We start from the raw sequence: 23,420 nt of genomic DNA on the forward strand, positions 1-23,420 counted from the left end.
AAAGTAGTTTCATTGTTGTTCAAATGATAGGTCAATATGAACTGATCATAACAACTTGGCAGAAAGTTCAACATTATGTCGATTGCCAACTCTCATCAAAATTCACTTTGAGTTTGATTAGCATGTCCACGTATCGTTTCATTCTCTGAACGTGGCTACTAACAGACTCACCCTCCTTCATCTTGCTAGCAATGAGGGACTTTACCACCTCGTACTTTTCTTGACAAGCTCGCTTATGGTATTTCTCTATAAGGTCCTTGGTCATCTCGTGCGACCAGTAATCCTCATAGTGCCTTTGCAATTCTGGAGTCATTGTCGCCACCATGATGCACACAACTTTTGTGGCATCATTATAGTGTTTCTTGTAGGCAACCAATTCATCACGAGTGGCCTTCTCTTCGTCGATTTTATCCAATGGTTTCTCGAGGACATATTCCTTGTCCTCAAAATGAAGGGCCATCTTAATGTTGCACATCCAATCGTTGTAGTTGGTTCCATCCAATTGCACCTTCGAGCAGATGTTCAACAGGGAGAAATTGTTGTTGTTGGAGGAGGAGGAAGAACAAGAAGCATCAGTTTGAGTAGACACCCGGAAGAGAAGAAATATAGTTTTAGTTAGATAAGAATAATCCTCAATATAGCATCCAAAATGAAATATAAAGGCAAGGATCCAACTAAGTAATTTACAACGTGGAAAAGGGATGTCGTAATCTAATTGTAAATTATATAAAGGTAGGTAAATAACGATTTACCAATTTCACCATCAAAAAACGAAATTTTAATGGATTTTGTTTTAAATGAAATTCCTAGATCTTTTGGGAATCATTGAACTTTTCAATGGCATGGTTAATCTCGATTATGCTCTTCCATTTGTGAATGGGAAACCGATGATCACAAACAAGATGTGAATAACCATGCAAATTAACTTGGTACTCTCGATGTCATTTATCATATCATTTTAATGTGCCGGTTATCCACACGCGCTCCATTAATCAATGATAATTTTCGAGAGACCCATTGCCACTTTTTATTCATTCCTATTCGTGTGTCGGTTAAATATACGTGCTCCATTAACGACTCATAAAGTGCAATGTGTAAAATTATGGGTTAGCATACAAGTTGACATTTTTCCTAAGGTAACTAAGATTGCGAATTTTATAAAAATGTTTAGTTACTTTATTATTCATTATAATTATTAATGAGGATTAGGTTGTCCAATTAAACCTGTTTGGCTAACGACCCTCCACCATACAAGGGAGCGGTGGCTAAGAGGGGATACCGAATGACGATCATTTTATAGGCCGCTTTCTTAAACTCCCCTTATAGTACGAGTTCGTGAATAAGACGTACTAGCGGTTCGACTGACTTGAATTATACATATAGTAATATTATACTTTTAATGTTACATATAGTATAAGGGTGTACTTTTTTTAAAACTTTTCAAAAATACTAGGTCATATTTTAAATTTCGAAAAATTAAGAGATTAATTTTTAATTTAAAATTAAACCAATCATGAATTAAAGATAAGGATATCAAATTACTTGAAAAAATATTCAGTTTTATACAATTGAAACATTATTAACGGTAATTATCCTAATCAATTCATGAGATAACAATAAAACCGAATTTTATGGATGTGACAGCCCACCACGTCGTGGTTGAACAAAATCGTAGGTCTCCACGTAGTGGTGCGGGTCACCACGTCGTGGTGGCGGAACAGAATGACGATTCTGTTTTGCTTCTCCTTGTTCAAGTTCAACGATTGTATCAATCCAATAGAAAACTAAACCTACGATCTGATACCACTAATGGGTATTATGCAAAACATATAATTCCTATGTGTGCATGCAACCCTAATACTTGATCTATGTTTTCTCTAATTGAATATGGAAGTTTGAAGAACAAAATAGAAACCCTAGAACACTAGCATATTTTTGAAAATACAAATAGGATTAGGAGAAACATACCTTGATTGCTATTTAATAATAACAATGAAAATCCTTGTGTTGTTGAAGCCTTGAGAGCAAGCGCCACAAATGTCGCGCCTCTAGTGGTTCACACCCAACACTAGCAAAGGAAGATGATTGAGAGAGAGGAGGGAGGCTAGAAAATTCGGCTATCACTTCAAAAGAATGAGTGGTCGGAAATTCTAAGGTTGAAGCTCTATTTATAGTGCAGTCAGGAAACCCTAGATAAGCCCAAATTCATGATTATCTTAAACCGGGTAATTATCCACCTTCCTGTATATCCACCAGGGATAATTCTAGAATCCCTTAGGCTTCAAAAAACCATCCATTCCTAATGGAGGGTTCTAGATTGCCTCTTGCTCAACTACTGAACAATTGCACTTCAGTCCCTGCACTTTTAATTAATTCCTTTAATCCCAAATTCCAATTAATTTCTGATTAAATATTACAATTTATAATTAATATCTTATTCTCAGAATATATTAACAAATAATTTATTTCAATTTATTAATCAAATAATAAATAAATCTTTCTCTCCAAAAGTCATCTTGTCTAGTTGCTAGTTTTGAGGGCAACCCAAAAGGAATGTACTACTATCAATTCAAGTATATATCAATTATAGTTATGAGCTTAGACACCTAATACAACACCATCATCTCTTCCCCCTATACCGGTAAACCCTTATCAGTAATCTAACACTCACCCACACTAAGATTTTTTCCATCTCGTTCCTCCATTGGACTGCCGACGGAAATCTTAAATAAAAAACGGAGATCTGCAATATAAGATCTGGAACTCAAATCGAGGATCTTCATTGAACCTGTATCTCAAATCTCCCATCACCATCATCATCTTACTGAAGTTAGATCCATCACCACCATCGTATTACTGACCTTGTGATTTTATAAAATATGAAGCACCACCACCGTAGGTGGAGCAAGGTATCGCAGAATGAGAAAATCGAAGCTGCCTCGACGTCTGTTTCTTTCCATCACCACAGGCGACTGTTTCCTTCCACCACTGCAGGCGGCTGTTTCCTTTCACGAGCACCACCATAGCGTTAAATAAATTCCATCTAGCACCATCTCCTTTAGTGTAAACCCGACCCCCATCATCTTCATCAAAAAACTTCAAAATTGGACTGCCAAATCAAAAATTGCAAAGAGCATCGTTCACCTTTAACCCCGTTTTTTATGAGAATCATCTTTCATTTCTGAGATTTCATATGAGCTTTCTTTCATCATCGATTTTAGGGTAGGTTTTGGGTTTTGATTTTTAGATTTGGTTTTGATGTTGGGATTTGATCTTGATCTGGTTTTGATACTTGGGATTTGATCTTGTGATCTCACCTAATGAAACTGATTATGTGGAGGTGGTGGTATCGGAATAGATGGATGGTGGTAGTGTCGGTGACCGGTGGTGGTTGTCGGTGAATAGTGACCGGTGGTGGTTGTGGTGCAAGTGGGAGTTGGGTCCCAATAAATCACTTAATTGATTTTCTTAAATATAAAAAATAATAAAATAATAAAAAAAACTGAAAAGAAAAGAGAAAGGGTAATATAGTCTTTTCATTTCTAAAAGGGACGATAAACGCAATAAAATCATAGCTTAGGGACGGTCCGGGTGCAAAAAAAAACTTAGGGACCAAACCAGTAGTTTTTGCCAAACCACAAGGACGATTTCAATAATTTGTTCTTTCAGATATAAACTTGAGATACAAATAGGTAAGAACTATCTAAAGCCTTAATGATTATAAAGGATGATTTTAAATCATACTTAGTATGATTTACTTTCTAATCGGTAGAAATGTCCTCTTATTATTTCCTTGGGATAACATCTAAATCATTATCAATTGTACTTTGAATACAAATACCAACTAATAAGTAGATAAAACATTTTCTTTATAATATTTTATATGGAAAGACTCTATCCCTATCTTATTTAAATGTTTTGTGGATTTGAAACTTATGTTGGACTAAAGCTTCTAAACTCAATATCTACTAAATACATATTTATATAATACTCTAAATGTGGCTTAGATTATTATATGCAAACCCATCAAGAATAAGTTCTCTTATTCTTTTGAAAGCTAAGTTAGTAGAAAACAAGCTTCTAACAACAAAGCAAGTGGGTGGTACATGGAACTTGAAGCAATTCAAGAACCATAACCTGATGTAGTAACGGTTGGCACTAGCTTTAATAAGGGATTGTTAAACATTAATAATAGTCATTCACAAACACAAATTGTTCGCATTAGTGGTAGAAATCATCACTGACTTGATAAATGTGAAATCTCTCATTGATGAGCTTTTATTGATGGTTTCTGGAAAATCCATCAAATACCAAGATGCTATTTATGTTCTTGAATCTGATATATAACTTAGAGTCATGAACATGAGATGTAATCCATATATAATAATCAAGTGTGGTCTTGATTAACCTTCCTCCCTATAACAATGCTAGAAGGAGTGAGTTATTCTTCTAGAAAGAATACATTACATGAATAACTATACATATTTAAAGCAAGATTTGTTATAAAAGGATTTTATCATACTCATGTCATTGACTATGGTCCTCATCATACTCATGAATTTTTCACAAGTAGCTAGGATTAGATCAACAAGGATATTATTTACTATAATTTCATATTCTTAATATGAGATAAAGCAAATAGATTTCAAGAAAAACCTTTTTTTCTTAATAGACATCTACTAGAAGATATCTATATAGATTAGTCTGGATGTTTTATTAATCCATGTTATCCTAAAAAATGTGTAAAGCTTGAGTTCCATTTGTTGATATTAAACAAGCATCTCAAGGTTGCAATCATTATTTTAATATAAAATCATAAAGTATGCTTTTGTATCAAAATGGGTAGAACATGTATGTTTACTAAGAACTAGTAGGAGCATAGTGACCTTCCTAATCTTGTATGAATAAGACATACCTAATCACAAGAAATGACATTCTGACCATGTCAGGCTTTTTTAACTTGACTCATTTTTTGTTTCTAAAATGAAAGACTTAGGAAGGACAAGATATATTCTTGGAATGTAAAATCTATAGAGATAGATAAAATGAATGTTAAAAGTTTTACTCCCTCCGTCCCAAAATTACTTTCCGCAGACAAAAAACACAAAGATTAAGAAAACATTAATTACCACTAACTTTATTAAATGAAATGAAAAGTATAACCTTTTGTTGCATTTAATTCCATCATTCTTTTACATTTAAATTCATGGTAGGTTAACTAATAATGAGGGGTATTTTGGTAAAAGGGATATTTATTTTTAGAAGCGGGCTATTATTTTGGGACAAACCAAAAAGGAAACATGGACTATTAATATGGGACGGAGGGAGTATATATTTATTCATATATTGAAAGAGATCAAGATACAAGATTCCTTTGGAGAAATCTTGGCATTGTCACATGGTGCTAAGTTTGATCCAGCCTCAAAAGGACCTAGCTCATAGGTTTGAACTAACTAAAATGATTTATATTATATTTGCTTGGAAAATGAATTCATCATTTATGTCATGTTATACATTAGACCTAGTATATGATCATGCTATGATCATATCTTAAGATACCAATTAGATACATGATTAAGTCACCAGATGACTATAGGAGTATTCTAAGAGTACTTTAGAAGAACTAGGATAATGCATATGAGATAATTAGTTTAGAATAAAATCATGTAAAGAGCTACATAAGATTCTGATTTCTATACAAATATATGTACATTTATTAATTATAATTGGATTATGACTTTAGTGTGGGATGAAGAGTAGGTTTGGTTGGAATGAGGTCCAAGCAAAACATAATGACACAATATACTATAAAAATAAGAATACACAACTTTAGAAGTTGAAATCTAATATGATTGGATGAATGAGTTCATTGAAAAACTATATTGATTTCTGCCATTCAAGGATTACATAGAAATATTTGTGATTTCGAGAGTATACTAATTAAGCTAAGAAACTCTGTGTCACGAAAGAACACCAATCATATACTCCAACATATTTAACTATATCTAGAGTAAAGTCAAATATGGAGATGATAGTATTCACAAAATTCACACAAATTACGTTTATTCGAACCCATTAGTAAAGCCTTTCCTCTAAGCTAAGTATGAATGGTCACACTTCATCTGTAAGACTTTATTATTCTAGAAATAGGATTTTGATTTGGATTTATAACATTGTGACAACAAATATTATATAATATTTTGATATATTAGGATATGATCATAACATCAATACTTGTTGTGTTCTATACTAACATGTTTAATCCATGAATAATCTTATTATTCTAAAAGTTCATAGTTGGTTATAATTATGGGATCAATTATGAAGTAAGACTAATATGAATTAGATTGGTTGACTTTCACCAGTTGAAAGTAGGCAATGGGTTGTAACCAAGTTTCATAGGTACTGGTCAGAGAACTAGTATTGAACTGACCCGTGTAAAGACCACCTCATGGATCGCTATCATGAGTGATACTTGATTAAAAGGTACTATCTTTGTATCCTTAACACCTGAGATACATAGTGGGACTTAAGTGTAGGGAGTGTTGTGCTTTGCTATGGTCAAATGTTGGTCCTTAACCGGGCATTTATAAAAGCCATTTTCAGGTATGGTGTGAACTATGCAAGAGACTTATGTAGTTAAGATGAGATTGTTCCTATTACGTGTTGAGAGTTAGACATCTAAGGCGCCTTACCAAAATTTGAACACCTAATGCGATTGATTGCGATCCGTATCTCATGTTCAACATGATGTCTGTGACAAAGGGATAACTAATAAACATACCTTATACACCAGGTGTAGCTTTGAGCTTTTGGGAATTGGGCGTTGATACAATGGCACAAAGTCGTATGTTGATGAGGGCAGTGAAATGTTGCTAGACATTCACCATTGTCTATATTAGTCTAATATGAGTTTTGCACAAGTGGGAGATTGAAAGATCTAGTATGCTCAAGAATCATATTAAAGTGATATTACTAACTAACATATGATACTAATGAGTCACACTAACAACAACTTGATATAATTGATTATTTATTAGAAATTGATTTTAATAAATATTCAATAAACTCCTATAATTAAATGGAAATTATTTATTTCATAAAAATAATATTTTTTCATTAGCAAGTAACATTACATAATTCATATGGTATGAATTAATAAGTCACGCATCACATTTTGGACTAGATAAATTATTTTGTCTTTTACCAAAAAGTTAAAGTTTAATTTTTATAAACTTGGTTTATAAAATTAAGACTTTTCTCTTCCTTTTGTGAAGCATGGCCGAAACATGATTCAAGGGACAAGAGAATGATGTTTTGAATTATTTAATCAAAAGTAATAAGAAGCACGGGGGACAATATAGCTAGTAGAAGAATGATTGCTTAATGGTTGAAGACCCATGAGTATTATGCATACTATATAGATGAAAGAAAGGCTTTCACTTTTGGTTGCTTGCTTTTCTTCAAAACCATAAGATGTTGAGAGTGGTAAGACTCTTTCATCTTTTGCTCATGCATGAAGATTACTTACATTCCTTTCTCTCTTAGAGTTCATACTTTGGTTATAAACTTTAAGCTTAAGAGATTAAGAGTTTTCTTACAAAGAACTAGCATTCTACATCAAGTTAAGTCATTATTGGTGTCTCAAAAGTTCCTCATTATCCATCAAGTTCCAAGCCTCCCACGAGGATCCAAAGAACTACAAAGGTTGTTATTTCTTCAGCTTGTTCTTTGGTGCTTGTTTTCTTTCCAAACTTCGCAAGAATATCCTTGGTGGGTATAAACTTATTTTATGTTATTCAAAATTTCTAAGCCTTCCGTTGCTAAATCTTATGTTTTTGAAACTAATTTTTGAATAAAAACCCAACAATCTTTACGTTATCCTTCTTAAAAATCCAATCTTCAACCAAGGTAAAACTTGGTTTAATCTCTCACCATCTACCAATTTGACCCCAAATAGAGGAAGTCACAAGAAAAAAAAATAAAAGATGGTCAATCGTCTTATTATGGTCATCGCAAATTAGAACATGAATGGAGTCATCATATATACATATTTATCCGACAAAATTACAAATTTGGTTCCTGTGGTTTGTCAAAAATTGGGACTTTGGTCCAAAAAGTTTTGGAGTTGCACCACTGGTCCAAAATAAGAATTTTATTGTGATTTTGGTTCTTGGTAATTGTGAAAGTACTATTTTTCCTTTATCATTTTCTTTTTCTATTTCTTTTATTTACTAAATTATTTTTAGAACTCAAAAAAGCAAAAAGAAATTAAACCTTCCACCTAATAACCGCATCCCACCCAACCTAAGCCCTTCATCTTCTAACACACACCCACCCACACACACACAAACACTTCTCTTTCTTCCTTATCTCGTCGGACATCGATGGAAACCACCGGACCGTAGAAAATCACCACCATTCTCGTTGGAAACCAACGCCAAATCTTTGTCACCGTATTGGTTCATCTTCACCACACGCTAGTGCCGCCGGTGATTAGGGATTTTAGGAAATCCTCTAGCATCACCGTCCTCATTTTCTGAAACCCTATCGCCGCCGTCGATCCGACGAACATATCTGCTGCAACTTGACCCTATATGTAACATCCCGTTATTTTCTGTTTGTAAAGTCAACTCTAATCAACTAAAGTCAAACAAAGGTCAACTAAAACTCTTTTTATTGTTTGGGTTTTCTATTTAGGTTATAATAATAATAACCTTTATTTGTTAAAATCCTTAAATTATATACAATTGAATTTGGAAGGAAAAGGCTTGAAAATACGAGAAGCTTCGCAAATTATCCCTTCGCTTCGGACCGCAAAGAGTTTACGGCCGTAAACTCCTCGCAGACCGTAAACGAGGCTTCGACCGTAAACACCTTGCCGTAAACCCTCGGATATATTTTCCCCAAAAATCATACTAGTATATATATATATATATATATATATATATATATATATATATATATATATATATATATATATATATATATATATATATATATATATATATATAAGATTTAAAAGGCTTAGGGCTGATAACCCACTTTGGTTCCTTTTTCCTTGTTTGGATGTGGGATTACAAGTATCAGTTATTTGTCCGAGTGTCATTTAAATTTTAGTTATATATATTTGTATATGTATACAAGTATAAAAGTTTATTCAGTTAGATTCAATTACCCTTTGTACACGTTAACCAAAGGATCCCATACATGAATACTCGTTATCAAATCAGAAAGTACATATAAATTATAATAGGTATAATTTATGATATATAGAACATTAATTCACAATACTAGTATACTAGAGTACATGGTTTTACAAAAACAAAGGTTTAATTCAAAACTATTCAAGGGTATACATTCTTTCAAATACATGTTAAGAGTACTAATTCAAGGATATACTATCAATCATTTACTTTAGAATGATTGGGTTTTTCATTACTGTTATACATGTAACGTTATATGCTTTTATGAGACAAGTAGTATAGTTAGTTTAATTCATTTTAAACGATACAGTAAAGTCCTGATATTATAACCAGAGTCTCCAGCAGGGGATCGAAACAATGGGTGTATAGATCTATATTGGGATTGACAATCCCGCACTCGGACTGCTAGCTACAGTCAGGCATACACGCCTGTGAGTGACAATTGTTATCATCAACTTTCAGCGCATACATAGCGTTGGCTCAGGCCATCTAGTTAGTATGGTTATAATAACTCATTAAAAGATATTAACAATACGTTAGTGTATAATTAACTAAACTTAAGTACATTTTCAAAGTAGCAGTTTACAAGATACAGTTTACATAAAGATTACAAACACAGAACATTGGTTTACAAATTGAACAGTTTTATACAAATACAACTACTTTTCATATACAACAGAAAATATAGGATTTTTTGGAAACAGTTTACATATTCAAGAAACAGAAAGCATTTTTACAAAACATAAATACTTATGCACTCACTCAACTTTATGTTGATACTCTCTTTTCAAATTACTTGTATTCTCAGGGAACCCGTAGACAGGTACACCCCGAGCTTTTGAGAAGATGGAGCTGTTTATGTTTTGTCTTCGTCTTTTGTACAACTTTTAGTTTCAGTATACAATATGAAACACATGTAAATATTTATACTTTTTAATGCAATGGTTGTTTGTACTTTGATTACTATATTACATGTGTTGTGATACTACAAATGAAGTCCTCCACCCCCGAACGTTTCCGCCGTCTGGTTTGGGGGTGTGAGAGATTGGTATCAGAGCAATGTTTATAGTGAACTCAGTATATCAATCCATAAAAGATATACAAACTATAAATACATTTGGGGCTGAGAGCTTTGACTATAAGTATACTTTTAAAAATTTAAGTATTTTTACAAGAAGTGTACTAACACTCATACCTACAAGTACAGTATCATAGTCATAAGAACATAAAAGTATTTGGATGTTGAACACTACAGTCAAACCTGGACAGTTATGTAATCAAAGCTGGGATTAATATAGCCTGATCAACTATATTGATTTGAGATATGACCAACATGTGTTTGGGAGTGATAGTGGTGTTGTGGCATGTCTAAAACTTACCATACATACTCAGAAGAACTTTAGATCAGAACATAAAGATTAAAATACTATAGGGGTATTTTAGGCACTATATACTAATAACAAACATGTGAAAACAATAGAACAATTAAGGGTAGAACTATAAATATTAAGAGTATATTACAATTATATATAAATAAAGTTATATAGACTTAGAATATGTGATTTAGCTTCATTTCCTGTTCCTTGTTTGGTTGTGGATTTAGAGCCGGGTCATATAATCAAAAGTCGGTTATACCCAAATTATTTATAATTAGTATACACTTTATAGTTATAGAAATACCTAAGAACAAGTCATACATAATACATTACTTGATAACTATCGGTCTCTTTTGTAGTCAATCGTTACTAACTATATTCTATATCTCTTATCCCTATTCTCGCTTAGATAACACTGGCTGAGTTGAGATTTCATCCAAATGATACCCGTCGCCATTAGGAAATATTCTACTCGTTTCCTATTTCACTCTTTTGGTTATAGTTAAGTCTATGGATAGGTTTTAGTGTTATTTTTCAGGTTTTTCAGTAAGACCACGAAAATTTTATTTTCGATAGGTCTGTATGATGTCGATATTTTTCTTAGAATTTGGTGTATTGTAGACCTGTCTAGGGTCAATTTTTCCAGACTTATGTATTCAATATGCCAATGTAATCGACATGTATTTTCGTACTCTTGAAAAATAACCATTTAATTTCATATTATTCAGTTACAAGTTACACTTGCCATAGACTTCTATTTCCAATTCATTCCAAGATTCATATTGAACTATATGTTTTAGTTCAGAGATATCAGAATTCATATTCGCTCTTGATATCTTATCATCTTAGTATCTTTTGACTTTTATAGAAAAAGATGTCTCCTTGTAGAAATCCAAGACGTCAAAATGTTAATGAACCGCCGGTGCCACCTCCGCCACCACCTCCTCAGTTCGACCCCGCTATGTTCCAAGCGGCGGTCACGGCGGCTGTAGCTGCTGCTATGGCTCAGATCAATACTTCTGGAGCTAGTGGTTTAGGAGCTGGTGTAAATCCCCCTAATCAGGGTGAAGGTCATGGGCATTCGTGAGAATGCACTTATAAAGATTTTACTAATGATAAACCCAGGACCTTTAATGGAACTGGAGGAGTTATGGCATTAAGGCAGTGGATAGAGAAGACATCAGCAATTTTCGAAATTTGCTCCTGTCCTGACAACAGCAAAGTCAATTTCGCTGCTTGCACTTTTTCAGAAAGAGCTTTGACGTGGTGGAATGGTCACGTTAAGTCACTTACTCTAGTAGTGGCTAATTCGATCAGCTGGGAGAATTTCAAGGGTATGCTTATGCGGGAGTATTGTCCGCGAGGCGAAGTTCAAAAACTTGAGGATGAGCTCTGGAGTCTCTCAATGGTTGGTTCTGATATATCAACCTATACTAGTAGATTTTGTGATCTGGCAATCCTTTGCCCGGATATGGTTGCTCAAGAGAGCAAAAAGATTGAGAGATATATTTGGGGATTGTCGCCCCAAATTCAAAATAGTGTTTTAGCTTCAAGGCCTGTTACTTTTGACAGTGCCAAAGAGCTGGCACAATCTCTTATTGATCATGGAATCCATCAACACTCGGTGGTTGCTACATCAGAACAACCAAAGGGAAACAATTACAACAACAACAACAAGAAGGGTCGGAACAAGAGGAAGGGCAATTTTTCACATGATTCCTCAAAGAAACAACAACTGGCTACAGTCAACGCTGCGACTGTACCTAATGTTGTTCCTGTTAATCTAGCACCAGCTAAGCCATATGCTGGTAATCTCCCTAAGTGCAACAAGTGCAATTTTCACCATAATGGAAATTGCAGGGAAATGCAGTGTCGTAACTGCAACAGAAAAGGGCATACCGCCCGATTTTGTAGAACACCACCCCAACCACTTAATCAAGTACCTGCTGCTGGAGTAGGTCAAGCGTGCTACAATTGTGGTGAAGTAGGACATTTCAAGAGAGATTGTCCTAAAGCTGGAAATGCAGGTGGAGTGGGGAGAATTCTAGCCTTGGTCCAGGAAGAAGCAGTGGCAAATCCCACAGTAGTTACGGGTACGTTTCTACTCAACAACACTTATGCATGCATTCTATTTGATTGTGGTGCTGAGAAGAGCTTTGTGAGCCATAATTTCAAACACTTACTAAATCAAAACTCTCAACCATTAAAAGAAACATTCACAGTCGAAATGGCTAACGGGAAATCCGAATCCACCAACGAAATATACATAGGATGTACTCTTACCTTGAATAACTTTTCGTTCCCAATTGACCTTATGCCGGTCTCTATCAAGAGTTTCGACGTAATAATAGGTATGAATTGGTTGTGTCCTAACCATGCTGACATCCTATGTTATGAAACAGCTATTCGTCTGAAATTACCAACTAATGAAACTCTTATTATTTACGGCAACAAACCTGGAACGAACCTCCAAATCATTTCTTGCATCAAGGCATATAAGTACCTTCGCAAAGAGTACTGTGCTTTCTTAGCTGACGTGGTAGACAAAAAGCAAAAAGTGAAAGATATCGCGAAAATTCCTGAAGTCTGTAACTTTCTCGACGTTTTTCCCGATGATCTTCCAGGAGTACCTCCTGAACGACAAGTCGAGTTCAGAATCGACTTAATTCCAGGGGCTACCCCTGTCGCCAAATCTCCTTATCGTCTTGCACCTTCAGAAATGCAAGAATTATCCAGCCAGCTTAACGAACTCCTTAGCAAAGGTTTTATAAGACCAAGCTTCTCACCCTGGGGAGCACTAGTTTTGTTTGTGAGGAAGAAGGATGGATCGTTCCGTATGTGCATAGACTACCGCGAGCTGAATAAACTTACCATTAAGAATCGATACCCTCTGCCTCGCATAGACGATCTGTTCGACCAACTTCAAGGTGCGAGCTACTTCTCAAAAATAGACTTAAGATCCGGGTATCACCAGTTACGGATTTTGGAGAATGACATTCCCAAAACTGCGTTCAGAACTCGTTATGGTCATTATGAATTCGTAGTGATGCCATTTGGATTGACGAATGCACCTGCTGTGTTCATGGATTTAATGAACAGAGTGTGCCGTCCATTCTTGGACAAATTCGTCATAGTCTTCATTGACGACATCCTTATTTACTCAAGAAGTGAAGAGGATCATAGCCAACATCTTCATCAAGTTTTGCAAACTCTTAGAACAGAGAAACTTTATGCGAAGTTTTGAAAGTGTGAATTTTGGATCAGGAAGGTTGATTTCCTAGGTCACGTGGTCAGTTCAGAAGGAATACACGTTGACCCTTCCAAAATAAAGGCAATTGAAAACTGGTCAGCACCCAAAACACCTACAGAAATCCGTCAATTCTTAGGTCTTGCTGGCTATTATCGCAGATTCATCCAGAATTTCTCTCGAATAGCTAAACCTCTTACCACTCTGACGCAAAAGGGTGTAACTTTTAGCTGGGGAGAAAGACAAGAAACAACGTTCCAAGCACTGAAACGAGCTTTGTGTAGTGCACCAATCCTGTCTATCCCTGAAGGGACAGAGGATTTTGTAGTGTACTGTGATGCTTCAAATCAAGGGCTTGGATGTGTTCTTATGCAAAGAGGAAAGGTGATATCCTATGCCTTAAGACAGCTAAAGATACATGAAGTCAACTATACAACACATGATCTTGAGCTGGGAGCAGTGGTATTCGCTCTGAAGATCTGGAGACATTACTTATATGGCACAAAATGCACAGTATTCACGGACCATAAAAGTCTCCAGCACATCTTCAATCAAAAAGTGTTGAACATGAGTCAACGACGATGGGTGGAGCTACTGAACGACTACGATTGTGAGATTCTTTATCACCCTGGTAAAGCTAACGTTGTAGCTGACGCCCTTAGCAGAAAAGAATACTCGGGACGCCGAGTAAAGTCGTTGACCATGACAATCCATTCACATCTGTCCACACAGATCAGAGAGGCTCAACTCGAGGCCTTAAAACCTGAAAACGTGGCAGGTGAAATTTTGAGAGGAATGGATAAAAATTTCAAAGTCAGGGATGATGGAGTCTATTGTTTCATGAACCGGATCTGGACACCTAAGTTTGGTGGTTACAGAGAAGTAGTCATGAATGAAGGCCGAAATTGCTACCTTTGTGGGCAAGTGCCTTACTTGTGCCAAGGTGAAGGTAGAATACCAGAAACCTTCAGGTTTATTGCAACAACCTGAAATCCCTGAATGGAAGTGGGAGCGGATTACAATGGATTTCATAACCAAGTTACCCAAGACATCGGGTGGTTATGATACTATTTGGGTAATCGTCGATAGATTAACCAAATCCGCACACTTCTTACCAATCAAGGAGTCAGACAAGATGGAGAAGCTAACAAGAACTTACCTCAAAGAAATCGTTAGACTGCATGGTGTTCCAATATCTATTATTTCCAACCAAGATAGTAGTTTCACTTCTCGTTTCTGGCAGTCTTTACAAAAATCTTTGGGAACTAGGCTAGACATGAGTACAGCCTACCATCCTCAGACTGACGGACAAAGTGAGAGGACAATTCAAACTTTAGAAGATATGTTGCGAGCTTGCATGATAGACTTTGGTAAGGCGTTGGATATTCATTTACCCCTTGTCAAATTCTCGTACAACAATAGTTATCACACTAGCATAAAGGCTGCTCCTTTCGAAGCTCTCTATGGTCGTAAGTGCAGATCCCCTCTGTGCTGGGCTGAAGTGGGCGATACGCAATTAACTAGAAGTCAAGTTCCTGACGGTGCCCTCACTGGTCCGGAAATCATTCGCGAAACCACGGAGAAAATCGTACAAATCCGGGAGCAACTTAAAGCTTCCAGAGATAGACAGAAAAGCTACGCTGACAAAAGAAGAAAACCTTTGGAGTTCCAGGTTGGTGACCGCGTCATGTTGAAGGTCTCACCCTGGAAAGGCATGATACGTTTTGGAAAGCGTGACAAGTTAAATCCAAGGTACATAGGACCATTCGAGATTCTCGCTAGAATCGGTCCCGTAGCTTACAAACTCCGTCTACCTCAAGAACTAAGTAATATACATCCTGTTTTCCAAGTCTCAAACTTGAAAAAGTGTCTGTCCGACGAGACTCTTGTTATCCCACTTGACGAGATCGAGATCGACGAGAGCCTCAACTTCATGGAAGAACCTATAGAAATCCTGGACCGAGAGGTCAAGCAAACGAAACAAAGCCGTATCCCAATAGTGAAAGTTCGCTGGAACGCCAAGCGAGGACCTGAATTCACTTGGGAGCGCGAGGATCAAATGAAACTGAAATATCCTCACCTTTTTACGTAGTTATTTGTAATAACTTAGTTGCTTAAACTCTAAATTCGGGACAAAATTCTCTCTAACGGGGGGGATAATGTAACATCCCGTTATTTTCTGTTTGTAAAGTCAACTCTAATCAACTAAAGTCAAACAAAGGTCAACTAAAACTCTTTTTATTGTTTGGATTTTCTATTTAGGTTGTAATAATAATAACCTTTATTTGTTAAAATCCTTAAATTATATACAATTGAATTTGGAAGGAAAAGGCTTGAAAAACCGAGAAGCTTCGCAAATTACCCCTTCGCTTCGGACCGCAAAGAGTTTACGGTCGAAAACTCCTCGGACCGTAAACTCCTCGCAGACCGTAAACGAGGCTTCGGTCGTAAACACCTTGCCGACTTCGGACCGTAAACTCCTCGGCCGTAAACCCTCGGATATATATATATATATATATATATATATATATATATATATATATATATATAGATTTTCTTCATTTTTCATCATTTCTCTTCCATTTCAAGTCTAGAAACCCGATTTCTCTCTCAAGTATCATAGGATCTTCATCTTGATCTTCCAAAAACGTAAGAATTCTTTCCATTTGATTTGTTGATATCCTTCAATATCAAGTGAATACACATGAGTTCATCCATGAAATCTCTTCTTTTGACTAGATCATCAAGTGTTCTTCATTTCACCAAGAACACCAAGAACACACACTACTGTTTTTGGACCTTAATCACCCTATCAAGCTTCTAAATCGTAAGTATACTACCCTTAACTTGTTGTATACTTGAAATACTTGAAGAACACTAGGAAAACATCCAATTGACAAGAACAAAGGGAGTTTACGGCCAAGACAATCTCCTTTGGCCGTAAACCCTTAAAATGGTGCCATATTGACCCTAAACTCTTCTAGGAGCTAAACTTGTGAACTAGAATACTTTTTGGAAAACCATTAGACCTTGAAAACATCCAAATCTCATGAACAATAGGAGTTTAAGGCCAAGACAATATCCCTTCGCCGTAAACCCTAATTAGTGATGCATATGGACCACAACTTCTTCCTAAGGCTTGGATTTAGGGCTAGAACACTTCCTTGTGGATTGTAAGACCTTGAAACACCTTTTGACACAAATCATCATGAGTTTACGGCCGTAAACTCATGAGGCCGTGAACTCATGACCGTAAACTCATAGAATGGCCATACACCCTTAGTATACAATCATATGTGATTGTAGTACTTCAAGCCTAGGGTTTCCTAGTCTAATAGGGTATTATTTTTCATGATTAGTTGTTATAAACACTAATTATATCCATATATGTATCATTATATGTTAATAGGATCCGTTGTGTTCAAGACTTCACTTGACACTTAGCATCCTACACCAATCTTACATTTGAATAACTTACAACAGGTGAGTTCATACCCCCGTATTTTCATAGTTTTTACTGTTTTAAGGGGGGGAATACAAGTCTAACACAAAGATTTTTTGTTATAACAAATGATTTCAAATGGATTAGAGTTATTATAACAAAGGATTTCAAATGGATTACAGTTATCAAAACAAATGGTTTCAAACATCTTATCAAAATGAATTTCAGTGTCATCAAATGAAGTGGTTTAAAGTGTTTGTTTCAAAAAGACGTCAAGTCACCAAAATGGATTTCAAAATATAAAACTTCTTTTAAATGTTTATTACACTTATATTTTCCCCAAAAATCATACTAGTATATATATATATATTTATATAAATAAGATTTAAAAGGCTTATGACTGATAACCCACTTTGGTTCCTTTTTCCTTGTTTGGATGTGGGATTACAAGTATCAGTTATTTGTCTGAGTGTCATTTAAATTTTAGTTATATATATTTGTATATGTATACAAGTATAAACGTTTATTCAGTTAGATTCAATTACCCTTTGTACATGTTAAGCAAAGAATCCCATACATGAATACTCGTTATCAAATCAGAAAGTACATATAAATTATAATAGATATAATTTATGATACACAGAACATTAATTCACAATACTAGTATACTAGAGTACATGGTTTTACAAAAACAAAGGTTTAATTCAAAACTATTCAAGGGTATACATTCTTTCAAATACATGTTAAGAGTACTAATTTAAGGATATACTATCAATCATTTACTTCAGAATGATTGGGTTTTTCATAACTGTTATACATGTAACGTTATATGCTTTTATGAGACAAGTAGTACAGTTAGTTTAATTCATTTTAAACGATACAGTAAAGTCCTGATATTATAACCAGAGTCTCCAGCAGGGGATCGAAACAATGGGTGTATAGATCTATATTGGGATTGACAATCCCGCACTCGGACCGCTAGCTACAGTCAGGCATATACGCCTGTGAGTGACAATTGTTATCATCAACTTTCAGTGCATACATAGCGTTGGGTCAGGCCATCTAGTTAGTATGGTTATAATAACTCATTAAAAGATATTAACAATATGTTAGTGTATAATTAACTAAACTTAAGTTCATTTTCAAAGTACCAGTTTACAAGATACAGTTTACATAAGGATTACAAACACAGAACATTGGTTTACAAATTGAACAGTTTTATACAAATACAACTACTTTTCATATACAGCAGAAAATATAGGATTTTTTTGGAAACAGTTTACATATTCAAGAAACAGAAAGCATTCTTACAAAACATAAATACTTATGCACTCACTCAACTTTATGTTAATACTCTCTTTTCAAATTACTTGTATTCTCAGGGAACCCGTAGACAGGTACACCCCGAGCTTTTGAGAAGATGGAGTTGTTTATGTTTTGTCTTCGTCTTTTGTACAACTTTTAGTTTCAGTATACAATATGAAACACATGTAAATATTTATACTTTTTAATGCAATGGTTGTTTGTACTTTGATTACTATATTACATGTGTTGTGATACTACAAATGAAGTCCTCCACCCCCGGACGTTTCTGCCGTCTGGTTTGGGGGTGTGAGACTATACCCCATCGATCTTGTAAATTACGAACCCCAAACGTCGCTAGAAAATCGAGGGAAAAGGAGATCGTATGAACCGGAGAAGAAGGTGGTGTTCGCGGGTATGAGCTGGAGAAGAAGATAGGTTTTACCAGATCTAACCCTCGTCATACCGGCCTCGATCTAGCCTAAACTCTGGTGACTCTGACGCTGGCAGAGTGTATCTGTGTCGATGTATGGATACTTTGTAATTTGGGGTTTATGTGTTAGGTTAGATCTTCATCTTTTTAAGAAAAATCGAGATCCTCATCAGGTTTCTAGATCTTCAACCATTGTGTATTTCTGACATTTCTTTCCTTGATTTCTAAATTTTATGTATGAGATGAACACAAGATTAACTGTGGAAAAATAATCTGATGCTTATATGTGTGTGTTTGTATTGAATCTATTTCTAATCTTCATCTGGAAATGGTTTCCAGATCTTCATCTATTTCATCTTTGTATGTGTGTATTAATCAGGACGAGAAAGTGACGGTTAGGGTTTACAAATCTGATAGTTCTTGAGATTTGTTTGAGTTCATCATATGATGGTGACTAGTGGTGGTGGCAGCGATGATGACCATTGTTGGCGGCGATGGTGACCGGTGGTGGTGGTGGCGTTAATCGGTGGTGGTAGACCGGTGATGGTAGTCTGATAGAGAGAGAGAGAGAGACAGAGACAGAGAGAAGTAGTATTTTATTTCTTATTTTCTTTTTAATTATTGTAATAAAAGGAAAATGAAAAAAAAATTAAAAGGGGTAAATCCATCATTTTGAAAAATTTAAAAGCCTTTTGGACTAAACTTGCAATAACATAAATTTTTTAGAAAAGTGATGCCACTCCAAAACGTTTTGGACCAAAATTTAAAAGCCACATGAACCAAATTTTCAATTTTGTCATTATAAAATCATGTGGCCTCCATTTCACGATATTGTGCTACAAGGTATTGAGACTTGTGGCATGATCTAACATCATGTTTCCAAATCCAACTTAACGAATAAAAAAGGAAATTGATGGAACTGAGAGGAAAAAAAAAATCATATTCTTGAGTTTCTGAATGAAGGGAAGTCGAAAGATAATTTTCTCTTCTAACTTTCATTTCAATTTGTAAATTTTTAAAACAGAATTGAATAAAATGTTTATTTTTTTTTCACTTTTTTTTTTCAACTCGAAAACACCAAAATACAATTTTCTTTCTCTTTTGCTTTCTCTTATTTTCTCTCCTTATTTTCGTTCCTTTTTTTTTTCTTTGGTTAAACTCAAGAACAATGCGTAAAGAAATAGGAGTATGCCTACAAAAAACTAAAAGAGAATCTGAATTTCGTGTCGTCATAAGTGTGAATGATATCGTTAAGAAATTTATGTTTGACAAAATATGAAACTACCAATTCGCCCACACCTTACGCATCCTCCTAGTAGTTATAAAAGTTATATTGTAGTTTTCTAGATTTATATTGGGAAATCTCCAGAAAAGTCCCAATGTTTTGGGTTAATTTACGAAATAGTCTCATTTTTTTACAAAAGAGTCCTAAAAACCGGGTAACATGTTGCATTCTGACCTTTTTTGCCGGTTCAACCAGTAACATATTAATTTGATATTATTTAATAAACTGACCTAAAATATTGAGATTATTTCGTAAACCGACCAAAATATTGGAACTTTTTTGCAAAAACTTTTATTTTATTTTTATTATTTTATTGAAAACTCAAATAAATATATTATTTTTTAAATTTGCTATTATTAATAATATTAAATAAATGCATATAAATATATATATATATATATATATATATATATATATATATATATATAAATGTATTTATACGTAAAAAATACGTATAAATATAATAAAAACGTATGACATGTATTTATATATTTTTATACCTTGAAAATGTTTTTTAAAGTTCTTTTTTCATTAAAATATATGTATCCGTTGTTGAGAAAGAACTGGATGATGATAGAATATATCAGTACAATAAACATACCAGACCATGCTTAAGTCTGGTGGACTAGGCGATGCTTAAGTATGGTGGACTAGAAATGTATGGTGGACATATGACCATACTCAGTATGCCTAAGTATGATGAATATACGACCATACTCAGACCAGGTCATGCTTGAGTATGGTGGACAGACGACCATACTCAGCTTGCCTAATTAACACGATCCATACAAAAGATTTGATCAGATAAATGAAGTAACAAAAAGTACATCTCTTCAGTAAAGAGAATATCATAGACCAATCTTCAAATCACTTAAGGTCAGGAGTGTATTCACATCAATCTTCATCAGCATGTTCACAAAAAGCCCACACAATCTTATTATCATCAAAAACTTATCTCTACATGTATAAAAACGTTTAAATAAAAAAGAGCTTTAAAAATGTTATATATATATATATATATATATATATATATATATATATATATATATATATATATATATACACACACACGTTGTTGAGAAAAGAACTGGATGAATATGGTCGTATGTCCACGATACATATGAATGATGAGTATTGTCGTCTGTCCACCATACAGTTCTCGTCTAACATACTTAAACATATTCTAATTCATCATAGTTAAGTATGGCTTGGTCATTTCGTTACACATATATGTTCTATCATCATCCAGTTCTTTTCTCAACAACGTATAAATACGTTTAAATGAAAAAAAAACTTTAAAAATATTTTTAAGGTATAACATTATACAAATATGTTTTTATATGTATTTATTATTTATATGTATTTTTTTACGTATAATATGTTTGTATATGTATTTAAAATATATTTATATATGCATTTATTTAATAATATTAAAAATAACAAATTTAAAAAATAATATATTTATTTGAGTTTTCAATAAAACACTAAAAAAAAGAAAAAATAAAGGTTTTTGTAGAAAAGTCTGAATATTTTGGGTTAATTTACGAAATAGTCTCAATATTTTAAGGTCGGAATGCTACATTTACCGGTTTTTAGGATTTCTTTAAAAAAAAATTAATTTTGAACTATTTCGTAAACTGATTTAAAATATTGAGACTTTTCTAAAGATTTATATATATATATATATATATATATATATATATATATATATATATATATATATATATATATATATATATATATATATATATATATATAATCAAAAAAACGTTGTCATCGGCGATTTCGGATCCCTTCCTGTCATCGGCGGCCCAGTGTCCGGTCCATCCCTTCTTCTCCGGCGGGTTCAAACGCTGGCAGGGCCTGGGTCTCATATCTCTTCTCTGTTATGATCGAGTTATTTTGTTGGGGTGTTCCTTCCAGTTTCGACCCTGGGGCAATATATGTATTGTTGGCGAATCTGCTTCCAATAGTGTTTCATCCAATGGTCTCCATTCATCTCGTTCTTCGGTTGGTGAGGGTTGGAAAAAGAATAACAATCATATTCAAAAGATCCCCAATGAAAGACTCCATGCATCATGCAGGTCTGAGTCACATTCGTTTTATATTACAAATTTCCCAGATTACATTATTCATTCAGATATATGGCGTGCATGTTCTCGGTTTGGAAAAGTTTTTGATGTATTTATCTCTAAAAAACTGTCACGTATGGGGAAACGGCTTGGATTTGTCATATTTTCGGGTAATGTTAACATTGATCATATGATCAAGAACCTTTGTGATGTGTGGTTTGGGTATCACAAGTTGTTTGCTTCTGTCCCTCGTAATCATAAGAAAGAGTCTGACTCCCATAAGGAACCACCTAAGGTGGAGAAGAAACGGGAGAATCTTCCTGTTTCATATGCAAATGCAGTAAGAGGTGGTAAAAGTGAGAATCCTCCAGCAGACAAACAAGAATCAACCATTGTTCTTGAATCTGGGAACTTTGTTATTGAAAAAAAAAATTAGCGTGTTTAGCTAAGGCCCGTGATTTCAGTACTCTTCATAATCTGGGAATGTTGTGTCATGACGAAGGTTTTGATGAATTTATTATCCGCTATGTGGGTGGCTTGTGGGTGATGTTTGAATTTAAATCCAAAGAAGCATGCAAATTTTTTTTGACTAATGATGCGGTTAATCATTGGATCATTGAAAAAAGAAAATGGGACAAAAACTTTGTGCCATCTGATCGTATTGTATGGGTTGATGTTGAAGGCCTCCCGTTACGCGCTTGGAGTAAAAAATCTTTTAGACATATCTTGGCCAAATGGGGTTCAATTGCCCATCTTGACGATAACATTGGAGAAGATGTGTACAAATGAAGCCAGGCCGACAACAACTCAAGTTGTCATGGTCCAGTTCGTGTCGGTCACCAGAACCCCAACAATCACGATCCAACAACACCCTGTTCACAGAATGAAGCCAGGCCGACAGCAACTCAAGCTGCCCCTGCTGCTGTTAAATTTGCGACAACAGATAATGTTGCTATCAAAAATGCGACAACAGCACCTGCTGATGTTCCGGATTCTATCTCGACAGCCTCAACCCCTTTTTTCTCATCTAATCTTCGAAAAAATTATGCAGATAATC

This window comes from Lactuca virosa, chromosome 8, assembly GCF_052849685.1.
Source record: "Lactuca virosa cultivar CGN04683 chromosome 8, Lactuca_virosa_CGN04683_v6, whole genome shotgun sequence".
NCBI lineage: Eukaryota > Viridiplantae > Streptophyta > Magnoliopsida > Asterales > Asteraceae > Lactuca > Lactuca virosa.